The sequence below is a fragment of the Protomyctophum bolini genome, assembly GCF_963924005.1.
Source record: "Protomyctophum bolini genome assembly, chromosome: 2".
NCBI lineage: Eukaryota > Metazoa > Chordata > Actinopteri > Myctophiformes > Myctophidae > Protomyctophum > Protomyctophum bolini.
Window position 1 is genome coordinate 4,120,601 of NC_137863.1, and position 6,000 is coordinate 4,126,600.

Below are 6,000 nucleotides of genomic sequence, written 5' to 3' on the forward strand. Positions count from 1 at the left end.
ACTAGTCTGTCTCGTTCTGTCACTTCTGTCCCCCCGCTGTGTTCTTAACTTCTTTAACAGGTCGCTCGTATTTCTTTATGTAAAATAATTTGCCTCCCAAAATAATTTGCCTCCCAAAATAATTTGCCTCCCAAAATAATTTGGCTCCCAAAATAATTTGCCTCCCAAAATAATTTGGCTCCCAAAATAATTTGCCTCCCAAAATAATTTGCCAAAATAATTTGCCTCCCAAAATAATTTGCCAAAATAATTTGCCTCCCAAAATAATTTGCCAAAATAATTTGCCTCCCAAAATAATTTGCCTCCCAAAATAATTTGGCTCCCAAAATAATTTGCCTCCCAAAATAATTTGCCAAAATAATTTGCCTCCCAAAATAATTTGCCTCCCAAAATAATTTGCCTCCCAAAATAATTTGGCTCCCAAAATAATTTGCCTCCCAAAATAATTTGCCAAAATAATTTGGCTCCCAAAATAATTTGCCTCCCAAAATAATTTGGCTCCCAAAATAATTTGCCTCCCAAAATAATTTGCCAAAATAATTTGCCTCCCAAAATAATTTGCCAAAATAATTTGCCTCCCAAAATAATTTGCCAAAATAATTTGCCTCCCAAAATAATTTGCCTCCCAAAATAATTTGGCTCCCAAAATAATTTGCCTCCCAAAATAATTTGCCAAAATAATTTGCCAAAATAATTTGCCAAAATAATTTGCCAAAATAATTTGCCTCCCAAAATAATTTGCCAAAATAATTTGCCTCCCAAAATAATTTGCCAAAATAATTTGCCTCCCAAAATAATTTGCCTCCCAAAATAATTTGCCTCCCAAAATAATTTGCCTCCCAAAATAATTTGCCAAAATAATTTGCCTCCCAAAATAATTTGCCAAAATAATTTGCCTCCCAAAATAATTTGCCAAAATAATTTGCCTCCCAAAATAATTTGCCAAAATAATTTGCCTCCCAAAATAATTTGCCAAAATAAGTTGCCAAAATAATTTGGCTCCCAAAATAATTTGCCTCCCAAAATAATTTGGCTCCCAAAATAATTTGCCTCCCAAAATAATTTGGCTCCCAAAATAATTTGCCTCCCAAAATAATTTGCCAAAATAATTTGCCTCCCAAAATAATTAGCCAAAATAATTTGCCTCCCAAAATAATTTGCCAAAATAATTTGCCTCCCAAAATAATTTGCCTCCCAAAATAATTTGCCTCCCAAAATAATTTGCCAAAATAATTTGCCTCCCAAAATAATTTGCCTCCCAAAATAATTTGCCTCCCAAAATAATTTGCCAAAATAATTTGCCTCCCAAAATAATTTGCCAAAATAATTTGCCTCCCAAAATAATTTGCCTCCCAAAGTGTAAAATAATGTTTTAGGAGCTGTTTCTCAACAACCAAAGTGTCAAATAATGGTTAGAAGCTGTTTTTCAACAACCAAAAGTGTCAAATAATGTTTTAGGAGCTGTTTCTCAACAACCAAAGTGTCAAATAATGGTTAGAAGCTGTTTTTCAACAACCAAAAGTGTCAAATAATGTTTTAGGAGCTGTTTCTCAATAACCAAAAGTGTAAAATAATGTTTTAGGAGCTGTTTCTCAACAACCAAAGTGTCAAATAATGGTTAGAAGCTGTTTCTCAACAACCAAAAGTGTCAAATAATGTTTTAGGAGCTGTTTCTCAACAACCAAAAGTGTAAAATAATGTTTTAGGAGCTGTTTCTCAACAACCAAAGTGTCAAATAATGGTTAGAAGCTGTTTTTCAACAACCAAAAGTGTCAAATAATGTTTTAGGAGCTGTTTCTCAACAACCAAAAGTGTAAAATAATGTTTTAGGAGCTGTTTCTCAACAACCAAAGTGTCAAATAATGGTTAGAAGCTGTTTTTCAACAACCAAAAGTGTCAAATAATGTTTTAGGAGCTGTTTCTCAACAACCAAAAGTGTAAAATAATGTTTTAGGAGCTGTTTCTCAACAACCAAAGTGTCAAATAATGGTTAGAAGCTGTTTTTCAACAACCAAAAGTGTCAAATAATGTTTTAGGAGCTGTTTCTCAACAACCAAAAGTGTAAAATAATGTTTTAGGAGCTGTTTCTCAACAACCAAAGTGTCAAATAATGGTTAGAAGCTGTTTTTCAACAACCAAAAGTGTCAAATAATGTTTTAGGAGCTGTTTCTCAACAACCAAAAGTGTAAAATAATGTTTTATGAGCTGTTTCTCAACAACCAAAGTGTCAAATAATGGTTAGAAGCTGTTTTTCAACAACCAAAAGTGTCAAATAATGTTTTAGGAGCTGTTTCTCAATAACCAAAAGTGTAAAATAATGTTTTAGGAGCTGTTTCTCAACAACCAAAGTGTCAAATAATGGTTAGAAGCTGTTTTTCAACAACCAAAAGTGTCAAATAATGTTTTAGGAGCTGTTTCTCAACAACCAAAAGTGTAAAATAATGTTTTATGAGCTGTTTCTCAACAACCAAAGTGTCAAATAATGGTTAGAAGCTGTTTTTCAACAACCAAAAGTGTCAAATAATGTTTTAGGAGCTGTTTCTCAACAACCAAAAGTGTAAAATAATGTTTTAGGAGCTGTTTCTCAACAACCAAAGTGTCAAATAATGGTTAGAAGCTGTTTTTTAACAACCAAAAGTGTCAAATAATGTTTTAGGAGCTGTTTCTCAACAACCAAAAGTGTAAAATAATGTTTTAGGAGCTGTTTCTCAACAACCAAAGTGTAAAATAATGGTTAGAAGCTGTTTTTCAACAACCAAAAGTGTCAAATAATGTTTTAGGAGCTGTTTCTCAACAACCAAAAGTGTTAAATAATGTTTTAGGAGCTGTTTCTCAACAACCAAAGTGTCAAATAATGGTTAGAAGCTGTTTTTCAACAACCAAAAGTGTCAAATAATGTTTTAGGAGCTGTTTCTCAACAACCAAAAGTGTAAAATAATGTTTTATGAGCTGTTTCTCAACAACCAAAGTGTCAAATAATGGTTAGAAGCTGTTTTTCAATAACCAAAAGTGTAAAATAATGTTTTAGGAGCTGTTTCTCAACAACCAAAGTGTCAAATAATGGTTAGAAGCTGTTTTTCAACAACCAAAAGTGTCAAATAATGTTTTAGGAGCTGTTTCTCAACAACCAAAAGTGTAAAATAATGTTTTAGGAGCTGTTTCTCAACAACCAAAGTGTCAAATAATGGTTAGAAGCTGTTTTTCAACAACCAAAAGTGTCAAATAATGTTTTAGGAGCTGTTTCTCAACAACCAAAAGTGTAAAATAATGTTTTAGGAGCTGTTTCTCAACAACCAAAGTGTCAAATAATGGTTAGAAGCTGTTTTTCAACAACCAAAAGTGTCAAATAATGTTTTAGGAGCTGTTTCTCAACAACCAAAAGTGTAAAATAATGTTTTAGGAGCTGTTTCTCAACAACCAAAGTGTCAAATAATGGTTAGAAGCTGTTTTTCAACAACCAAAAGTGTCAAATAATGTTTTAGGAGCCGTTTCTCAACAACCAAAAGTGTAAAATAATGTTTTAGGAGCTGTTTCTCAACAACCAAAGTGTCAAATAATGGTTAGAAGCTGTTTTTCAACAACCAAACGTGTCAAATAATGTTTTAGGAGCTGTTTCTCAACAACCAAAAGTGTAAAATAATGTTTTATGAGCTGTTTCTCAACAACCAAAGTGTCAAATAATGGTTAGAAGCTGTTTTTCAACAACCAAAAATTATTTTGGGAGGCAAATTATTTTGGCAAATTATTTTGGGAGGCAAATTATTTTGGGAGGCAAATTATTTTGGCAAATAATCCCAAAATATTTTGCCTCCCAAAATAATTTGCCAAAATAATTTGCCTCCCAAAATAATTTGCCAAAATAATTTGCCTCCCAAAATAATTTGCCAAAATAATTTGCCTCCCAAAATAATTTGCCTCCCAAAATAATTTGCCTCCCAAAATAATCTGCCAAAATAATTTGCCTCCCAAAATATTTTGCCAAAATAATTTGCCTCCCAAAATAATTTGCCAAAATAAATTGCCTCCCAAAATAATTTGCCAAAATAATTTGCCTCCCAAAATAATTTGCCTCCCAAATTAATTTGCCTCCCAAAATAATTTGCCTCCCAAAATAATTTGCCTCCCAAAATAATTTGCCAAAATAATTTGCCTCCCAAAATAATTTGCCTCCCAAAATAATTTGCCTCCCAAAATAATTTGCCAAAATAATTTGCCTCCCAAAATAATTTGCCAAAATAATTTGCCTCCCAAAATAATTTGCCTCCCAAAGTGTAAAATAATGTTTTAGGAGCTGTTTCTCAACAACCAAAGTGTCAAATAATGGTTAGAAGCTGTTTTTCAACAACCAAAAGTGTCAAATAATGTTTTAGGAGCTGTTTCTCAACAACCAAAGTGTCAAATAATGGTTAGAAGCTGTTTTTCAACAACCAAAAGTGTCAAATAATGTTTTAGGAGCTGTTTCTCAATAACCAAAAGTGTAAAATAATGTTTTAGGAGCTGTTTCTCAACAACCAAAGTGTCAAATAATGGTTAGAAGCTGTTTCTCAACAACCAAAAGTGTCAAATAATGTTTTAGGAGCTGTTTCTCAACAACCAAAAGTGTAAAATAATGTTTTAGGAGCTGTTTCTCAACAACCAAAGTGTCAAATAATGGTTAGAAGCTGTTTTTCAACAACCAAAAGTGTCAAATAATGTTTTAGGAGCTGTTTCTCAACAACCAAAAGTGTAAAATAATGTTTTAGGAGCTGTTTCTCAACAACCAAAGTGTCAAATAATGGTTAGAAGCTGTTTTTCAACAACCAAAAGTGTCAAATAATGTTTTAGGAGCTGTTTCTCAACAACCAAAAGTGTAAAATAATGTTTTAGGAGCTGTTTCTCAACAACCAAAGTGTCAAATAATGGTTAGAAGCTGTTTTTCAACAACCAAAAGTGTCAAATAATGTTTTAGGAGCTGTTTCTCAACAACCAAAAGTGTAAAATAATGTTTTAGGAGCTGTTTCTCAACAACCAAAGTGTCAAATAATGGTTAGAAGCTGTTTTTCAACAACCAAAAGTGTCAAATAATGTTTTAGGAGCTGTTTCTCAACAACCAAAAGTGTAAAATAATGTTTTATGAGCTGTTTCTCAACAACCAAAGTGTCAAATAATGGTTAGAAGCTGTTTTTCAACAACCAAAAGTGTCAAATAATGTTTTAGGAGCTGTTTCTCAATAACCAAAAGTGTAAAATAATGTTTTAGGAGCTGTTTCTCAACAACCAAAGTGTCAAATAATGGTTAGAAGCTGTTTTTCAACAACCAAAAGTGTCAAATAATGTTTTAGGAGCTGTTTCTCAACAACCAAAAGTGTAAAATAATGTTTTATGAGCTGTTTCTCAACAACCAAAGTGTCAAATAATGGTTAGAAGCTGTTTTTCAACAACCAAAAGTGTCAAATAATGTTTTAGGAGCTGTTTCTCAACAACCAAAAGTGTAAAATAATGTTTTAGGAGCTGTTTCTCAACAACCAAAGTGTCAAATAATGGTTAGAAGCTGTTTTTTAACAACCAAAAGTGTCAAATAATGTTTTAGGAGCTGTTTCTCAACAACCAAAAGTGTAAAATAATGTTTTAGGAGCTGTTTCTCAACAACCAAAGTGTAAAATAATGGTTAGAAGCTGTTTTTCAACAACCAAAAGTGTCAAATAATGTTTTAGGAGCTGTTTCTCAACAACCAAAAGTGTTAAATAATGTTTTAGGAGCTGTTTCTCAACAACCAAAGTGTCAAATAATGGTTAGAAGCTGTTTTTCAACAACCAAAAGTGTCAAATAATGTTTTAGGAGCTGTTTCTCAACAACCAAAAGTGTAAAATAATGTTTTATGAGCTGTTTCTCAACAACCAAAGTGTCAAATAATGGTTAGAAGCTGTTTTTCAATAACCAAAAGTGTAAAATAATGTTTTAGGAGCTGTTTCTCAACAACCAAAGTGTCAAATAATGGTTAGAAGCTGTTTTTCAACAACCA